This window comes from Empidonax traillii, unplaced genomic scaffold (genome assembly GCF_003031625.1).
Source record: "Empidonax traillii isolate 1590-97213 ecotype Southwest subspecies unplaced genomic scaffold, ASM303162v1 scaffold167:size2001844, whole genome shotgun sequence".
Taxonomy (NCBI): Eukaryota; Metazoa; Chordata; class Aves; order Passeriformes; family Tyrannidae; genus Empidonax; species Empidonax traillii.
The window spans coordinates 1,903,333-1,924,094 of record NW_020955360.1 but is presented as its reverse complement, the minus strand read 5'-3'; the positions used below and the strand labels follow the sequence as shown (position 1 = coordinate 1,924,094).

Below are 20,762 nucleotides of genomic sequence, written 5' to 3'. Positions count from 1 at the left end.
CAGGATGGGAAAGCAAGCTGCACAACAGCAACTGCAGACAGAGAGAGGAGTGAAAATATGTGAAAGAAACAACTCTGCAGGCACCAAGGTCAGTGCAGAAAGAGAGGGAGGAGATGCTCCAGGCACCAGAGCAGAGGTTTCCCTGCAGCCTGAGGTGAAGACCTTGGTGAGGCAAGCTGTCCCCTTGGAGCCTGTGGAGTCCCATGGCAGAGCACATATCCACCTGTAGCCTGTGGAAAATACCCTGCCAGAGTAGATGGGTGCCTGAAGAAGGCTGTGACTCCATGGGAAACTGTTGTGGTTTAACCCCAGCCAGCCTCTAAGCCCCACACAGCAGGATCAGGGAGAGAATTAAAATTCAACATTTTGCAGCTATGAGAAATCCTCTTTTTTGATGGCTTTGTTCTTCAATTTTTTTCATGTAACTAACTGATAAAATAGCTCGCCTACCAGAATCTAAGGTAAACTGGAATTCATTACCATTGTTTGGAGGATTAGGCATGGAGAAATAAAAGAAAACAGGTTTCTCTTTTGGGTTCAGTGTGTTTGTTTTTTTTTTTCCTACTTTTACAAAGTAAATCCTCATCAGAACCCTGCTGTTAGTGATTGCCAATTACCTGCAACTGCAGGAGCCCTGGTAAAGCATTGTTTTAATTAGGGAGGCCTAAAAATGCCCTTGGGATCTAAGCAAGCATAAATGTAGTTGAAAGATTTTGTTTCTCCTTCAGAAGCACAACATTTTGTGCAGAAGCCACTGATAGGAATTCTTGGAAACACCTTTGCTGAGCTGCTGTGAATATTCTGTTATTCAAATTAAGTTAGTTTGCTATCTTGATTTTTTTTTTTTTTTAATGGTACTGTCTTAAAATACTGGTTTTGCAATTATAGGCATGTATACAGTGCCCCTTGTTCAGAATAATTTCCTATGAAGTATTTGCTAAATTTCATAAATGAGAAAAGGTTATTTCATCTAATACATTGTAAGAGAGAAAAGAAGAATCAGTTTGAAGTTAAAAAGAGTGGGTAGTACAAAAACCTGAAACTGTTAGCATTGTAGACCCACCCGGTTTTGCTGTCCACATTTCACAGTGTTATAAATCTTGTGATGACTCTGATACTTCTTTTTGCTTTTAACTTTTCTAGGTAATGGTTGAGTGTGAAGTTACCATCACATATGACTACTAATCCTTTTAATGTTCAGTTTGCAACATTATAATTATAACGCAACATAACTATTAAGAAAGGTTTTAGCAGGGTTGCATTTATAGGTAGGAAACTTCTGTTCTACTTTATCCAGGGATTAAATTATGAAATTTACTTGTTTTCTGAATTGAAAACACCTTTCAAGTTCATCCCTTACTGTGCAGTAAGACATACAGTGAAAACCCATTTTATAGTGTTGGTAAAAGATGGGCACTTACAACAGTAATTAATTTAACTGCTCCTCAGTTATTCTCTAAACTTAGTTATTTTTAAGGCTGATAGAACATTTATACTAGGTTGTTTCTTTCGGTTGATATGTGAAATGTGTTCTTCTATACTTCCCATTATAACATACAGCCCTACTTGCATTACCTTGGTAGCACAATGCTTAAAGCACGGAGGACTTGAGAGCAACAATAATTTGGAGGTGCTTTTGTGGTTTTTTGGTTTGATTTTTTTTTTTTTTTGGTTTTAGGTTATTTTGGTTTTACTTTCTTTTAACTTTCAAGACTCTTTTTGTTCAAAACTGGATCAAGTGTTCCTAAAGTATAAATTAAATATTTTCGGTATAAAGATAGCTAGATACCATGCAGTGTTCAGGCGTTAATTTTTCTTTTATGACAATAAAATTGTGAAGGTGAAGTTTGTCTCTACATGTGTAAGGATCCTGTGGCTTCAAGAGAAGTGGTGCAAGCTGAAAATTTGTAAGTATGATTGTGAAGGGGAAGGATGCCAGCTTGATTCCAGAGAAAGCAATGCCTTACTTGCTAGGTCCTAAAATAAATGTCTCTGACTCTAAAACCAGAACCTGAAAAAAATTCAGCAGAAGAGAAATATCTCCACAAAGTAATTCAATTTCATTAAAACTGTACATACTGCTGTAATCTTTTTTGTTTAGAACTGTAGCAAAAACACTGCCTGGGTCCTTTTCTGAATACTTCTGTGTCTTTTCTGTACAAACTGTGAGAAGTAACTAGGGACCAGATGACTCCTGCTGCTTTTCAAGGAGGAAGGAAGAATTACAAGTTTTTCTTTTTTGATGGTGCACAGTGCAATACAGGTTAATTTTATATTGCTGGGTCATCTGCGCAGGATTTAACTCTTGTACTAACCATATCTAAATGAAGAAATAGAGGTAAGAACAGCAGTGTCTGAATACCTTTTCTTTGTTTCTGGGAGAGGAGCATTTTCTTTGTGAAGATTTCCTAATTCTCAGTTCTGGATTTTCTTTTGGAACTCATTTTTAAGTAGATATACTTTATTGAAATAATGATTTTTTTTTTTCGTGTTTAGCTGAATGACAGAAAAGCAATGTTATTTAGAAGTGAGGATACTAGGGAATATTTCCAGAATAAAAAAGTCAAAGTGGCTGTTTTGATTAAGTTTCAAGTTTAGACAAACCTTATAATATTTATATTTTTTGTGTTTGTAGACTATCTGATTTTTTTTAACCCTTATTTTGATCTTCCTTACCCTCTATGATTCTAAAAATAATGCAACCAAGAGCTTTCTGGCTTTTAGGTTTTTTCTCGGTTTTAGGTCTTTTTGTCTCTACAGTATACCCCTCTGTTTTTCAAAGCACTGTACCTGCATATTTCACATGGAGGTTGTTGCAAAAAGTTCACAGTATCTCCAAATTTCAAATGTTCTTACTTTCTGAAGAAGAGATCTGATTTTACTAGGCTTTTGAAGGAAGAAATTGAATTCTGGATTTAGTGGTGCTTTCATGGTTTCATGGTCACAGTGGACAACAATGTTGTGCAGGGACAGAAAAAAATCAGTGTGTTTATGTGCTGTTTTAATTTTTTGTTTGTTTTATATTAATTCAATTATGTGGAGTATCAATTTATGCAGTAGTCTCTGCTTTACAAGTAGCTGAGTGACAGACTCTTGACCCTCTGAATAAGAGGGAAATTTGCATGTGATTCTCCTAAAGCTCTCTGATTTTGAAGGAGGTGGTGTTCTCATGTTCAGCTGTTATTCTCTCTTACTTTTTATTTTATACTGCAGAAGGATTGCCTTTCAATATTTTAAGTCTCAGAATTATGAAAAATATTAATATTTTTATAATAAAAAACTTTGAAAAGTGAAGCTGGGATGAAACAAAGGTATAAAAGTGGACTGCTGGCACAGATTGCTCAAGGGAAGAATAGGTGTCTGGACTTGGTGTAAATTTTGCATAATGCAATTGAATGTAATCAGAAAATGTTCACACTGAGTAATTAATTAGACTCTAGATGATCAGTCTTGGTAGAAACTTTGCTAATTATCAAGTGACTGAGTCAGTGAAGAAAGTCAAAGTAATGCTTCAGAGGACTGTAGAGATTCACAGGACTCCACTGAGGGATTTGGATGTGTGAGCACAAGTTTTTAGGGTGATAAATGTTAAAGAAGGTTAATAAATGGTTTAAAGTTAATAATGAGGTTGCAGGAATAATGGATGGAGGTATACAGATGTATGAGAATGTGGAACTGTAGCCTCCAGTAATCTGTGTAAATTATAATTGATCCTCGAAGAACACAATGCACTTCTGTGAGGGCAAATATGATGTTAAAATCCTGAGCAGAAATGGTTAAGACAAAAGCTGTACCTATCCTGACAAGACCATGTTATTTCTAAATTACAGTGATAGGAATGATTCTGTTCTTGTTGCACATCTCTCTGTATTAAATGGGAATCTCATAGACTCACACATACTTTTGCAGAACTAGCAAAGTTCATGTAGACTTTCTCCCAAAAAGAGATAACACCCCCACTGACTCTAGGAAGGTTTAGAAGAAAGACTGCATAATCATTATCTCTGTTTCTCATCAGTGTTCCACTTTAGATAAAGATTTGTGGAATTCCCTTAAATTGTACACTGTTTCTGTATGGTTTCTGTTAGTGCCTTGCATTTCACCACCATTCCAGCATTTTCTGAAGGTTGGTATTGTGCTTTAGGACTAGTATTCTCCATTCAGCAGTACTCCTGCTAAAACCAGCTTCCCCTCCCCCGCTCCAGTTGGAGGCACAAAAGGCAAAGATCACTGATTGAGATAAGAAAAATTTACTGGAAACAGCAGTGAGATAAGAGAACAAACAATAGCAGCAGCATTATTAATAACAAAATTACAAGAAAAGAAGGGATTCACAAGGAAAACCCACAATACCTGAAGGGTCCTTTTCTCCCCTTGGCAATGAGGTGGTATAGAGTAACCTCCATGTCCTAGTAGCCAGGCTCCCTCCCAGCTACTATAAAAAATTAACTCTGTCCTGACCCAAACCAGGACAGTTATTCATAGCATCTAAGACAGATAAAATGCTGGATTGGGACACACCTCATTTCTCAGACTTGGAGCCACATGTTCTGTTCCTCTGCCAAAAAGCTTTTAATCCACTGAAATTTGTTGCTAACAAGTACTGTGATCTTGACACCCCACCTAATTTTTTTGTCACTGAATCCTTTCTTTGTCCATCAAATGCACAATTCTAGTCCTTTTACAGTCCAGCATAAGTCACCCTTCTTGTAATTAATGGTGTCATGTTATCACCTTGCTTCGAATTACTGTGTCTGCCTATGAATCTAGGAATAGTGATAACTTAGTATCAGTGACACTAGCTTTCAAGTAATTATTTATAAGTTTATTTAGAACATAATCACATTTTAAATGAAGTTGTGCTTGAATCACTGCCAGTTTTTTCAGCACTGCTAAAATGTGCATTCCGCCCCCCCTCCTCCCCCCGGTTTACTGGGATTCTCTTCCTGCAAGATCCTGTGGTAGGACCTGCTTTCTGCATAGAAAACAACTGGCTGATGCCAAATAGCATAGAAACTTCAGGGACTGTTGTCAAGGTATGCTTAGTAATTAGGTTTGTTTATTTGAATGTTTAAATTTGTATACTTAAAGCTATGTACAAATAATTCTTCTGTATATGTAAATTCAAGTTCTTATTAATGCTCACATAATTTTCCACTACTTGTTTCTTGCAGTCACATTCATTATTCAATGCCTATGATTTATTAGATTATAAGGTTTATGGTATAGATAGCAGCAAGTTTTATCTTCTCTTTGTACAATACTAAGCACAGTTGGATTTTTACCAGGTGAACTGTAACACAAGTAATAAATCAAATTTACTGTATTAATGCAGTAACAGAAGAAGTAAAATTAGTTTTGAAGCATTTATGTAAATAATGTTTTCAGCAGTCCATGCTTAGACATATATTCTTCTACTCCCAGAATACTGATATTATTGCTCAAAGTATTTTAAAGACACACATATACATACCTATATCTATAGATAGATATATATGTATTTATTTTTAAAGGCACAAATACTAAACGTTTTCTTGTGGAATTGAGAACAATTTCAGTAAGAACAACGAAAACCAATACAGTGATAGTTTATGTGGAATGTGGAGTTTCACTACATTGGCTCCTTTCAGAAGACAGGGGTCCATACTTTTAGCTCTGCACAGTAGAACAGTTGGATACACTGCAGAATTAAAATAAATCCATAGCATGATGAAACTATACTGTCTGCTTTGTGTTAGAAAGAAAAATATTTTCATTAAGCCACAAGTGGGATGCGAATTTGTTAAAGTTTTTTTCTCTGAATTATTTCTGCATGATTTAATCTTCTTCCTGTCTTGCCTCATCAGTTATCATTATACAAGAATTATCTTAATCCTTTGTTACTTTAGTGGTCACAGTGCAATAGAGTACACATCCCCAGGAAAGTTTTACTGAGAGTTATAAAGTTGTGGTGGGAATGGACTTGACAATTCCAAAGTGAAGAACGGGCTATGAGTGGAGTGATTTGCATTTTAGCTTACAATGTAGACAAATATCATATGTAAGTTTGGGTTTGATGGTTTGGGGGTTTTGTGTTGTTTTTTGGGTATTTTGCTTGCTTGTTTGGTGTTAAAAAAATGTTTTTCTTTATCATAACTTAGGTTTGTCAGATACAGATTTGAAAAAACTACAAGAAATTCATAGAAGAAAACCTTATCAGGGATCATTAAACAGAACAGTATCTCCTGTAGCTCAGAAAGTACCATTATCTGGTTGTCTGTTGTTTCAGTCTCTGCCATCCTAATCACTCTAGTCATCAGCCAAATAATTCTCCTATTCATATGTAATTTTTCGATGTTTTCTGTGAAGGTAATGTGAAAATAGTTACTAAGTGTCATTTGGTCAAAGCTCTAGTTTTGGTTTGTGGTGTTGTGTTGGATAATGAGAAAGAAAACAAGTGAGGCAAAGGTAACAGTCGCTGTGTCTGACTGACTTGTGTCTACCAGTGGCATTCCGGAATTGAAGATTATTATCCAGCTTTCGCTTTTTTTTTTTTTTTTTCTGAGATTATTTCCCCGTCTATATAAATTTAAAAATAATAATAAATCAGCTAAACATAACTTAAGTAATGAGGAAGCAGTGGTAACCTATCTTAAGTGTTACTATCATTCAAGAGTTAACAACCACCTGTCCTAATCACACATTATTTTTTTTTCCTTTTAAATACATGCATGAATAATCCACAGATCTCCTGAAAAAAAGGAATTTGTGCATTTCCTCTGATCAGACCCTTACACCAACCATTTAAATAGCCTCGTGTCCTGTCTTGGACACAGGGCTTAGGGTTGTTTGCAGAGTGGAAGTGCCTCCTCTCGAATGAGCAGCATTGTGGGCACACAGAGTATTAATTTCTCAAACATTTTGCTTGTCACTAATATTTAATGTTCTGGCAGTCTGGCTCACTCTTCTCTCTTAGTAATGTTCAGGTTTTGGGAGGGAAAAAAACACCCAAATAAGCAGACTGCAGATGGTAAGTTTTCAATTAAATGTGTGAAGTTACTTGATCAGTGGCAATACTGTCCAAGTTTTACTGGTCTTCCCAGCCCAGGGACCAGTGCTCATTGGAAGCAGGTGAGAGTGTTACACAGAGCGGGTGTGAGGCTTGTTACAATGGGAGGGAGAACTTAAAATGTACCAGAAAAGGAGTAACACTTAAATAGAGAAGAAATTTTATAACTGTTGCAGAAAAATAGATTCTGTTGGGCAAAATTTTTTAAAGTATAACCATTATCTAACAAACTTATAGTCAAAATGGATTTCCTGCATCAAAATCATTGTAAGACTATAGAAATGAAAATTTGTTTGCATGGAGAGTAAAATATATCCACTAACCTTTGTGTTGCTCTAACTTCTATATTTGCTGTGAAATCTTGATTTTCCCAGGCCTTGATGAACTGTGTTAGGAAAGCTTATGTTGAACTATGATGCCATCTGTCCTCAAGGCATCTGTATGTTAGGTAATACTGGATCTGTTTGTGCTGGAACAGACATAGCTGATGAACAATAAAAATTAATAGGGAGCTGCTTTTCTAAAGAAGCATAGGTGACTTCAGCAGTGTTGTTTGTTTTTTTCTGAAAATGTGGAGACACCCTTGCAACAATGTATATTCAGTAATCATCCTTCATTTAGATCTAGAATCTTAAAATAAAATGTGTCTTTTTTTTTTTTTCCATTGAGTGCAGTAGATTTTAATGTAGTTTTCTAAAGGATTCATCAGACTTAATGTAGCATTATATATGGCTACTGTAAAAAGATAAAGTCCTATGGTAATTGTGTTCGCTTCTCAGTGTCTCTTTTTCCTTCTCTCCCTCTTGGTGTCCAAGGTAATGTCTGTGAAGTGTAATTTTATAAAGTTTAATTATAAAAAAGCTAAGCATTGAGATTATTTCCCTAGTACTTTCAGCATTACAGTGACTAATGTTTTTCTGAAGATCATAAGTTGAACTCAGAAATAGAAAATATTTCCCCTTTGAAGTATTTTCTAAATAGGGGTGCAAGTCTTTGTCACTGTCTGCAAAAACAATTTCATGATACTCCTCAGATGTCTTTCCCCTGCTAAGGAAATGGTAGATTTTAATTATTTTTAATAAGTTATTTAATGAGAAAATTAAAGAGAGTATAATGAATTTTTTTTGTAAATGTAAGCACAATTATATTAATTCCTTGAGTAAATTAAATTTTTTCTGTTTTTTATGAAGTGTCTTCAGTGTCGTGATCTCTTATATTTGAAAACTAAACACTATACTTATGGAGTGAGGATATTAAATAGATGTTTAATAGAGGATGTTAAATAGAAACACTAAGTTTCAGCCCGTGTGTACACTTGTAACAAGTTATATGGGCTATTCAGTTATAAGTATTGGAGATCAATGGACCACACAGAGATTACATCTTTAGCTTAGCTGTTATGACATATTTTTTTTATCTCTTGAGGTGTAAGATAATGTCAGAACACAATTCTATCCCCTAGGATATCTCATATCATGTGTTACTGATAAATCTTTCACATACAGAAATATAAGCTATTTGAGAGTTGTGTTATCTTTCATTTTAGCCTCTAGTACAAGGAAGTAAGAATAACACTTATAGTATTAATAATAATGAGTGCCAAAAATGTTGGAAGGACCTTTAAAAGATCTTGGAATTTTTTCGTAAAAGAGTGCATTCCAAAATGTCACATTTCTGTTAGGTAAAGATGCTTGGTTTCCATATATATATATATATATATATATATATATATGAAATTCATGTGGTTTTACATGTATGTATGTAGTACTGTTTGGAGTTTCTGTTTCTTCATTTTGTTATGAATTAACATGGATATAAAAAAGGAAACGTTGGAAACTTGTGTAAGTGATCAGTGTTCACGTCTTCCATGCTTTAGGCAAGTTAGTGAAAAACAGAACATAATTTCTTTGCAGCTCAAAAATAATTAATCTGGTGTTTTACAGGATATCATTTTCTCAAAGCACTGGAAGAGCACAGAAAAATTTTTAATTAAAAATTCCTTCTATATCTCAAATTTTTCTGTAGTGAATATTGTAGCAAATATTGTTGAACTTTTTTTCCCCCTTTTGAGAACACAGAATAAAAGTGTAAATACTTTGTTAGTCTCTTAAAGGTACTTCAGTACATAAATAGAGACTTTTTGTTTTATGTGAGACTCATGCTATGCATGTACTCAGATCTGTGTTAGGAAGTTGATGCTTTCTATCTTGTTTTGGTCACCCTAATTATCCCTGCATTCAGTCAAGCAAAGGATCTTCTCCTCTTTCTTGGTGGGTCTGGTGCTGTAAGGAAAACGGAAAAGGGACAACAGAAACATTACTTCAGTTTTTCTCTGGCCCTGCACTCAGCATTCATAACAGAGACTATGTAAAATGCAGTATTACATTCTGTTTGACAAAGTAATAGTTGTGATCGATACAATTTAAGGCTTTTGACATAATTTTATATTACTCTTTCTTATTCAATACAAAATGAAATAGTGAGAGATGTACTTAAAAGTTTAAAAACTGTCTGCAGTCTTGGAGCATAAATGAATGTCATAATCTCTCCAGTGATTTTATCATCAATATTTTTGTTGCTGCTGATCTGTAGTCGATGCCAGAGATTATTATTAAAATATGATAGCTGCATATAGGGCATAACATAAACACTGGATGTGTGACAATTTTTGAGGATGAAAAATTGTGAACAATACATTGTAACATCATGTAAATCAAACATTCATATCAATACTGTGTTGAAACAAACAAACTAACCCCCAAAACCAAACAGACCTTGAATGGAAGTTATTTAGGAAGTTATTTAGGGACAAAAAGCCCACTGACTCTGCAACAGGTTAAGGGATGATATCTTGAAGAAAAGTCTTTAGAAAAGAGTTAAAAGTCATAAAGGATAATCTGATGTAGCAGGGAAAGAGACTGGTGTTCTTGTGTAACATATTTAAAGACAAAGGAACAAAACACCCAAACCAAACTTAAAGAAACACCCCAACTCTCTAAAATCCAACATCAACAAAAAGCACTCAAAATGAACAGAATAAGAACCTTACCCTCCACTCACCCCCTCTCCCCTAACTGACTTTGAATTTAATTTGGGTTTGATGCCCTATGGGAAATACTCTTGTATTTTTACTTCTAAAAGAATAATAATAAGCTGAAAAGACCTTTAAGGCTCAACTGTGTACACATGCAGTGGTTTGAAAATGAGTTTAAAAATTAAAGACTTGAGCTCAATTTATTCCTCATGATAAGGGGGGGGGGCATTATTTGTTCTTCAGATGTACTATCTCACTTATTGAAGGCTGTGAGAACTCACCATCTCATCATGAAACTGAATGCCATTGGAGATCTTTTTGGAAGGGTGGTGTGTGTTCATTTGCCAAAGAAAAAACTAAACTTTTCTAAATATACTGACTATGCAGTCCCTGAAAGTGTTTCTTTTTACCTGAGAATTTAGCAATTTGAATTCCCTGAGCTCCTAATACTGTGTTGAAATCCTCTCTTGTGAAAGCCTTTATTGTCTTTAATTGTTTTTTATTGTCTCAATTTCCTCATAACTGTGGTCCTCATTTAAAATAAACAAAAACAAAAAAATAAACCCTCTAAGGTCAGTCTGGGAAAATTTTATCCCTTGCCTTCAGGTAGAAAGGACTAAATTTCTTCAAATCCCAGCTGCTGGTACCACTCTTCAGCTGAAGTCATAGCTACAAATACCTTACAATGTTGTTGTTATCTGATAAGTGACGTATTTCAAGGATCTGCTTAGTATAACTTGACTACTTAAAATGACTAATACTGAAGAATCAGACAGGTTACATAAAGGGAATGTACAACCATGACGTTGTAATGGCTGTACAACTGAAATCCCACACTACTTTTTCTACCTCGAACAAAATCTCTAAAATAACATTCTTTATAAGAAAAGGGAATTCACAATCAACTTATTTCATGACTTAGTTGTTCCCAGGAAACTTGCTGAGTTAGATTATGTGGTGCTACCACTAGATTTTGCTAGAATTCTTGGGTGCTTTTATTCACCCTGATTCAGAGTCAATTCACCTATTTTTGACTCTGTAGTTATTTCTTACCAGAAAATAAAAGGACATTCAGCAATTATTTTTTTAAAAAGATGATGATCTATACTTGCAGAAATATAATGTGATAATACACATGATATATAATAAAAGATAATAACTTCATAATTTTCCTAGCCTTTAAATAAATTTGGAGTTCTTCTCTGCCCCCACTTCCCCCTCCAGGTTTCTATTTTTTAAAATGTTATTATGTATTATAATTGCAGCTAAAGCTAAATATTAATGTCTGGAGATAATTTTATTTTCTGATTTTACTTCTGCTACTTTAAAGAGGGGAATAACCTCTAGAATTATTTAAACTTCAAACTTTTTATTATTTAGATTTTAAAATGACACCTGGCTTAATGTACAAGCCAGACTGATTCCCATTTTTTGCAACCTCTGTTATGGTTTAGAATGTCAAATACTTTATGAAGCCAGTAACTGTTAATTAAAACAATACCATTCCTATATCTATGAAGAAAATTTTGATGCTAGGCCATCTTGATGGAAAATGCTTTTTTATGTATCTTTACTGTACTTTCAAGCAAGTGCTTCACTGCAAAAGCTTCTACCACAGTTGGCAGTTATTCCTGTCTGCTGCAAAGTGAACTCCAAAGCTAGGATTTTGGAGTTTGCTCATAGAAGATGCTTGCTGTGAATTGCAAATATCTAATCTTGTTGCAAAGTGCATTGAATTACCTAGTGAATAGGTGGCTTACTTAAACTGAACAGCACAAAGCATTTCTGATAAATTCATATAATTTGAAGGGTTTAAACTGGAAAGATACCCAGCTGGAAGATTTATGACATTTCTATATTTCAAAGGATATCTATCAAAGGATACTTTGCATCCTTATTTTACATTTTAATAGCTGAGTTGGCTTTGCCCTATAAATAATTAATACCACTAAGAATTTAACATCTGAAATGATAAATAGCACTTGACAGTAATAATATATTGTTTTCGTGCTAAGAGCGCATAATTTTAACAGCTGGAATTCAAAAGGCGTATTAGAATAAATTGTATCACCCCTTGATTTATTATTATGGAAAAATGGAAAGATCAAACTCCAGGGTCTTGTCACATGGGTACTTCAATACTGTCAACCTTTTAAAAGGTAGAAGCTGCTTCAAACCTCTCTTTTGTATGTTTAAGCCTTTCCGTTCTTCAAAGCCTTCTCCAGGTACACATGTGGACTCTCTTGCCCTACATACTGACAGTGTCTGGTACAGGTCGCAGAAAATATTTCAGAAAGTCTGTTAGTGAATGCTCAGTTACTGAAATTCTAACTGGATGGCTTTTTTTCCACCTTCAAATTTCTATTACTTAATCTTGGGCTTATATTTTGAATCACAGGGATTTGAATTGAAACATGGAGCTCCAAAATTTAGTTGCACAGCTGGACTCTTCTTTTTTTCAAGTTTTAATTTTCCATTGCTTCTCTCTTTCATTTTCATTTCTGTGGTACTCATTTTTTTCTGCTCTACCTCTAGCAGTCTAACTCTAGTTTTATCTTTCTGTACTACCTTCATAACATCTCTAAATTTCCTCTTTTCAACCTTAGTTTTTGTAAGCAAAGCTTTTATTTCTTTATTCGTATTTTTTTTCCATTTCTACATTATATTATATTACAGGAAGCAACATTTTTCAAAAGGATATACCTGTTTTATAGCAGTAAATATGTACAGATTCTTCCAATGAATTATTTTTGCTTACAAAGACTCATGGGAGTATTGATAGGAGGAACCTCTGGAAGTCCTCTGTCCCAGCCTCCTGTGTCAAGTTTCACAAACACCAGAGCAGGTTCAGCTGGTGTCTGGAAAACCTCCAAGTATGGAGCTTCTACAGTGTTTCTCAACATCGTGCTCACATACTGTCCTCATCTCCTAGGAAAATAATTTTCCTAATGTTCAACGTGAGACTTGAAGGGTGCAATTTACGGTGACGAGTCTTTGTTTTAGTGCCATAATTGAGGCTTCACATCTCTGTAACTGCTTTGTAACTGTTAAAATTTCTGTTATATCTCCCCTTGGCCACATCACAACACTAAACAGCTCCCCCAACATCATCTTTTAAGTCCTGTGCTCTGGAATCCTGACCATCTCAGCAGCTCTGCACTGGACTTTCTTTGACCTCAGTAAGGTCTCCCTGAAGCCTTCTCCAGGCTAAAGTCTCTCAGCCTTTCCTCATAGGAGAAATGCTCCATCCCTCTGGTCATTTTTGTGCCCCTCTCTTCTCCCAGGTAACAAGCAACAGGGCGAGAGGAGGTAGCCTCAAGTTGCACCAGAGGAGTTTAGATTGGATATTAGGAAAATGTTCTTCACTGAAGGGGTGTCTAAACATTGGAACAGAGTGTACAGGGAAGTGGTGGAATTGCCATCCCTGGAAGTATTCAAAAAAGATGTAGTTGTGGTACTTGGGGATGTGGTTTAGTGGTGAACATGGCAGTGCTACATTAACACTTGTACTCAGTGATCTTGGAGGTCTTTTCCAACCTTAAAGATTCTATGATCCAGACAATTTATTATCCACCAAGTATTCCACCCATTACCTCCATATCTCTCTGATTTAGAAAGAAGGATGTTGGAGGGGATTATGTCGAAGGTTTTACAGAAGTCCAGATAGATGACACTGGTACCTCTTCCCATGTCCACTGATGTAGTCACTATCACAGAAGGCCACTAGTTTGGTCTGGCAGAACTTGCCCTTGGCAAAGCTGTGCTGGCTGTCACTTTCCTGTCCTCCATGTGCCTTAGCATTGCTTCTAGAAGGATCTGTTCCATGATCTTGCCAGGCATAGAGGTTAGGCTGACAGGTTGGTGGTCCTCCTTTCTATGTTTTTTCAAAGATGGATGCAAAATCTTCCTTTTTTAGTCTCTAGGACTTCACCTCACTGCCATGACTTTTCAGATATCACAGAGAGAGGCTTGCCAACTACATCAGGCAATTCCCTCAGGACTCTGGGATGAATTTCTTAAGGTCCCATAGAGTTAAGTATGTTCACTTACTTCATGTAGTCACAAACTGGATTTTCTCTTAGAATGGGAAGCATTTTGCATCCCCAGTCCCCATCCTGCTCTCCTTCCAATTGAGAGGTGTGGGAAGAGAGATTGCTGATGAAGACTTGGGGGAAAAATGGTGTGGAGTATCTCAGCCTTCTCCTCACCCATTGTTACCAGTTTTTCAGCCTTGCTTATCATGGGGGTACACCTTCTTTGACCTGACAGATTAACCCATAATAATAATAATATTACCTTATTATTTTTCTTATTATTGTTAATATTCTTGGCATCCCTTGCCAAGTTGAAGTCCAGCTTGGTACTCCACAACTGCACAGTATTCTTATATTCTTCCCAGCATATCTGTCCCTGCTTCCACTGCCCATACATTTGCTTCTTGCCCATTAGTTTGACCATCAGGTCTCGACTTGGACATGTTGGTCTCTTGCCTGCCTTACCTGATTTCTTTCATTTAGGAATGGGAATTCTTGTGCTCTGTGGCAGTTTCCCAGGGGTGCTATTGACTTAGACACTTGGCTTAGAACTGGCTACCATTTGTACAGCAAATCTTTGACTGCTGCCCTACTTATACAGTGGTGCAGCCTTTTTTACCCAACTAGAGCTTTGTTCTTGGAGTTCACAGTTCATCAGGTTCCACTGCAGAGCATGGCTGGAGGAGGTGTCAGTCTAAAGTAGTGTTTGTCATTGTCTGCATACATATGCATTTTGGTATAGAAGTCTCTTGCTGACTAAGCAGAGTGTGGGGACATTTTACATGCAGGCTGTTGAATTTATTGAGCCATTTCTTCAAGCATATATGACACAGAATTGTTATTAGTCACTCTGAAATTGTTGTCTGCATAAAGTGACTGAAGTGTTTTGAAAATTGAATATAGCTCAGTGTTCATGCTAATTGTTATGGAATGCTCTATAAGTTATATCTAATTGTTATAGAATGGTCTATATTTTAAGCTGCTATTAAACATCAATCAAAAATAATCTACCTTTAACAAACTTTTCAGAACGTGCAATAATATTGAAGAAAATGTTATTATGAAGTTAATAGAGAACAACTGTGGAGTGCATAAAGGTTTTTAATTACAATATTTGAAAGGAACATAATCTGGTATAGGTAGAATTAAAGGCTACTTCACACACACACACACACAACTAAAACCAAACAAACAAGCAAACAATCAAACCAAAACAAAACCCCAAACACTAAACAAACCACCCATTACTTTTTTTCCAAAAATAGTAGAGAGAGTCATGCGTACAAAGCCTTATGGAGATCCTTGCAGGTAAGAGGGCTTGGATGTAACTGAAGTGAATCCACTGAGAGTTTTTTAAATCCAACAAGTTTATTCTATACCAAGGCCATTGCTAAATTCCTAAGTTACAGCTAATGGAAAGAGACTTACTGGACTGAAATAAAAGGGTTGAAGAGGCATGGAGTAGCAGCAGAAAATCATAGATACTAGGTTTGGGGATCTAAGGATTTATGGCTGGGGTTTTTTTGTATCTGTCTTTTCATGATCACATTCATTATTTAGCTATGAAGAAATACTGTATTTCAATTGATGAAACAAAAAATCATCACTGCATAACATTAAATATTTGTATATAAGTAAATATGTATTACTCATTTTAGATATTGATAGAGGTTTGGGAAAAACTCCTTTGAATTTGTTCTAAGTATCTTTAAAAATACTGTTTCTTTGTTCCCCTAAATGATTTTATCTCAATAAATTTTCTCTGAAATTTATTTTTTAACTCTCTGAAGAAAATGGCTTAAGGACTTCCCTTTTCAATACACTATTTTATAAAACACAATATAAGAAAATAGTTTTACTATTTTTAAAAGTTATCTTTTTAACTCCTATTCTTTGGAATTTTTTGGAAATTGAGGGGTGCGCAGGGGAAACGTAATGTGCTTCTGTTCTGCTTTGCCACTAGAATTTAGTAAAGAGCATCCTGAGTTAATAAACTTGTATAAGAATGATGATTTTTAGTGTATTTTTTTTATAACTATAATATCCTATTGATGTCATATTTACTCTTTTTTACTCCCAGAATGAAAGGAAGAGGGAACCTAGTTTCAAGGACTTTTTGTTTCTTTTGTTTTTTTAAAATGTGTGTGTCGGTTTTATGTATAGTAATTTTAAAAAACTTGTTGTATTAATCATTTCTAAACCAAAGCCTTCACCCTTCCCCAGTTTTTTTAGTTAATCATTAGCATGTACTATTAAAAAGCCATTAGTTTTGATGCATACTAATGTCAGTACACTATTAAATTATTCTAATAAAACAACATATAATCTATTCCAGACCTCTGTGATATACTTAGCCTGTGCCAAAGGGAATAACAAAACAGATGGACCTGCAAACAATTTTTCGTTATTTAAAGCTGGAAGCTATATGATATACCAACATGGAAGAAAAAAAAATTGACATATATACCGATTAACATTCTGTTTCATTACTCTGTCTTCGATCTAATTTCTTACACATGTAAAAGTAGACTCCAATCTCAGAATGGTAATGCATATATTTTATCTCAGAAACTGTAGAAATAAGATGTCAGATTTGTTTTTTGAGAAATGTGCTAAAACACAGTGCATGTTAGAGATTAAAACGCAAAAAAGCAGTCCAGATTCTGGTACTATGTTGCTTGTTTTAGTGTAGTCCTTTATTTATTACATGTTTGTATTTATTTTGCGGGTTTCATTCAGTGGCAACTTCATTTTGAAATGGTTAAATATATTCTTGAAATATACTGTGGATTCTTAGATATCAATAAAACTTGTTTACAGTGCAGGATACTTCAGCTGATGCAACCTGTCTTCCTAGGCTGGGTGCTGTGTAGTAGTGCAGATAGTCGGCATTCTGTGACTGTATCTGTCAGTGTGATGCTTATGAAATAGCAATGAAAAATGCAATTAAAATCTGAAAATACATTTTGGAAATGGTGAATGGGATTTGCCTTTCTGAAAATGTCTAAGTTCTTGAGACATCTGAGTTCTTTAAGCTCTTTATGGCATTGAAAATAAGGAACTTGGAGATAAAATACTTTGATTGTGGGATTTGGGGTTAACAACATATTTTTCCTTCTCCTTTTCTCATTATTATGTCAATCTTTTATGTTGAAGGTAGGGACTAACATGGCTCTGAATGTCTGCAAAAGTTGGATTTATAAAGATAGGGTTAGGAATGTAGGGTTAGGATACTTTTCAGTGTGCATATTGTATTTATCAGACCAGACATTTGTAGAAATGTGTGCATGAGGCACTGGAAATACTACCAACCTAAATTATGACTTATCTATTTCTTTGTATCATGTCATCAACAGTCGGTATCTATCTGAGAGAAAAACTTTAAAGTTCCAGGGAAGCTCAATGTAAGGATAACTAAGTAAAATTGAATTGCTGAAGACTTAAACTCTGGTCCTTTATGGTCTACATTTCTGTGTGAATAATATGATAAATTTTGGGCCTCTATTAAAAGAATATGAAATTCAAAATAAGTTAAAATTTGAAATGATTTTCACATTTGAGCAGGTTATCATTTCAGGTTGTTATTCACTCATGAAGAAAAAAAAAAAGACAAAGCACTAGATTCCATCCTTTGTCACATTTATTCAACTTTATTAAAAAATAACAACTTTGTTAGGATATTAAAACTCAGATATTGAAAATTGTATTGCCTATATTTGATGAAATACTGACTAAAAGTTGGTGTCAGAAATCTCAGTGCCCTCACCTGACTCAAGATTTCCCTTACTGTAGGCTCAATTTCATTGTAGGCACTTTGTGTTAGTTCTGTGTATTCCAGGTTTGAGTCTGAGTCCTTGACAATATGTTATATTCTCTTACTATTTTTATAGTGTAAAAAATTGAGACAGACAATTTAGCTTTTAAAATGCACCTAAAGGACCTGTTTTTCTGTAAGGTTGATTGGGCACTGAAAGAGTTTTTTATAAATAAAGTACACTAAATATACACTATAAATAAAATACACTAAAAAAAAAACCCAAGGAGGTTGTAGAGTCACGGTCCTTGGAGGAAGTCAAAGTCTAGCTGGACAGTCCGGTTGAGCAAGCTACTCTAACCACTCTAAGCACCTGGGTGGCTGGATGAGTCAAACACCAGAGGAGCAGTCCAACTGCAATGACTGTTCCTATTGGTGTCTTAATTACCTGAAGAAATAGATGCACTACTACTGATACTGCATGAAAAAATATTCTATAATCCAAGACCTACTTCTAAGTTTTTGTGGTTTTTAGACCTCATTTTTAGGTGTGTATGAAATAAGTTGATAATTTTGCATAACAGACAGATAAAATGCTATACATTGTCTTTGAAAGCTTAGTGCCCTTTCTTGATTTTGAGTAATTTTTGCTGCATTATGTCTGACTATGGCATAATCTTAATGCATTTTAAACACCTCAGTGTGTGTCCACATCTGACAGACCTGCATCAATGGATATCTTCATTTTGCAGTGTGTGTACAATGGTACACTACTCACAACTGGATTTGTGCTCTCTGAGGTTTCATTTCATTTTTTTGTTAAAAGAACATAATCAAACAGATTGTTCTTAGTCAGCCCAGTTTTCAGGACCTTCTTTCTTTTATTTTCCATCCTATATCTAAACTAGGACCCTGCTCACTCTTCTCCTGTGAATGATGAGGAAAATGAATGTAGGGAAATGTTGATGTGAATAATCTACTGCATGTTTCATTGCACTACAGAACACCTTATGTAGGCATTCTTGAAACTGTCTTACAGCCTGCACAGTAAGAAATTATGCTTGTTCCATTATTCTACTACTTTTTGCACAAACCCCCACTCCACACAGATAGATTACGTAATTATTTATACTAAGAACAGGTATTTTGATTTCTTGCAATTCAATAAAACTTTGTTAGTGTTTACTGATGATCAGCACAGTAATTTTGTCAAAATCCTGAAACAGTCAAGGCAAAACACTTGTACAGTTCTTAAACCAAGTGTAAATATGTTTTGCTGATTAATGAAATCAGCAGTAAGTGTTGAAATTGAGATAATATGTTAAATATAATGATTTTATTTGGATTCAAAAGCAATCTTAGAACAAATTATTATGCTTATACTATCAAAAAGGGCAATCATTGAAAATTGAGATATAGTTCCTTCTTCATCCCTCAGAATCTTCCTTCTTTCTTATTGTTCTTAATATTAAAAATTGTCTGGAAAAATGTGCAGATATGCTCTGTTTGGGCAACTGTGTGATATTGTATGAAAACAACATTCTTATTTTCACTTGTCCAGAAATACTGTCTGAAAACTCAGTAAAATACTGTAAATACGGTAGGCATGGTAAAAGTATATTCTGCAAAAAATAATAAATTATAAATCTCAGTGCATTCTACCATCTTTTGATTTTTCTTTAATTGTATGGCTTAGATATTTGCAGTGCTTAAAAGAGCTTTAAATGTACTTTTTACAAGGATTTCCTCATCAAAGAAGAGGCACCTTGTAAAGAACATACTGTGTGTAATAGTTGCTGCACAGAAATATAATTAGAATGTCAGTGAGAGATTTCCAAAAGTCACCTGTTTCACCCTTTGCTACAATATAACTTCAACTGTGCATCATTCTTGATACATTTTTTCCAAAAAGCTATTTAAAATCTTTTTGGATGGATATTGCACAACCATGCACCATCTTTCTGGTCCAGTTTCTAAAGTCTAAATATTCTACTGACACCCTCTTGATTCTGAGTTTCTTCCGTGTAAGTTCACTATTTATTGTTTGATTATCAGTAGGCGTGAAGACTTTTCATACTTAAAGATTATTGTGTGCTTCCTAATTTCTCTTCTCCAATCTGAACAACATCATCAAGTTTAGCCCTTCCTTGCACATCTTTTCCCCTCTCCCCCCCATTACTTTATGGTTATTTGCATTGCCCATTGTGTTATCCTTATCCTGTTATTGGTTTTTTCATTGCTTTGCATCTCATAGATCTCATGAGTATTTTTCAGCTTCCTACAAATAGCTTCTTTGATTACCTATTCTGGTAGAGTTCATGATATTTTTAAAGGATTCAAGGTAAGTTGATTTTTACTGCCACTGTTTTGCCTTTTGAAAGATAAATGCCGATTCTGCCTTTCTAGTTTTCACCTTTACAGTTTGCTCTCATCCCTCCTTTATGTCTAAGCTTCTCAGTGTTGCTTCAGCATAAAATTCTTCAGATGAAAGAGCATCCTTTCATTCATTTAGCAGAGGTGGCAGGAGCACATGGGTCTTCTTATGCCCTTTTTCATCAAAGCAAGTCTTATTTCAGTTGTTGTTTGCTTAGATGTAACTAATAGTGCCCGTTGCTTCCTGACTCTGAATTTGGGTATTGGCCAGACAACAGCTTGGCATGGAAGAGATGGTGTCTTAAGTCTTTTGGCAGGGGCAAATGATCAAGTGGCACCATGAAATTAATGACTTCCAACCCCTCAGTTGCTCCTTTGTATGAGGAAGGGGCAGGGTAAATAAAAGGATGTGCAGAGTTTGGACAGATGAAAGTGCAAAGTCCTGGGGACAACTAACAGTAGATGCAGAACTTATGGATGCAAGGGGACATAGCTGACTTGGTCAAGCTGACTTGACCA

General features: G+C 35.1%; 1 protein-coding gene across 3 annotated transcripts in view; it reads left to right on the top strand.

Moving 5' to 3' along the window:
• SGCZ (sarcoglycan zeta) overlaps nt 1-20,762 on the top strand; it is a 186,135-nt gene that overhangs the window by 46,399 nt on the left and 118,974 nt on the right. The window lies entirely within an intron of this gene.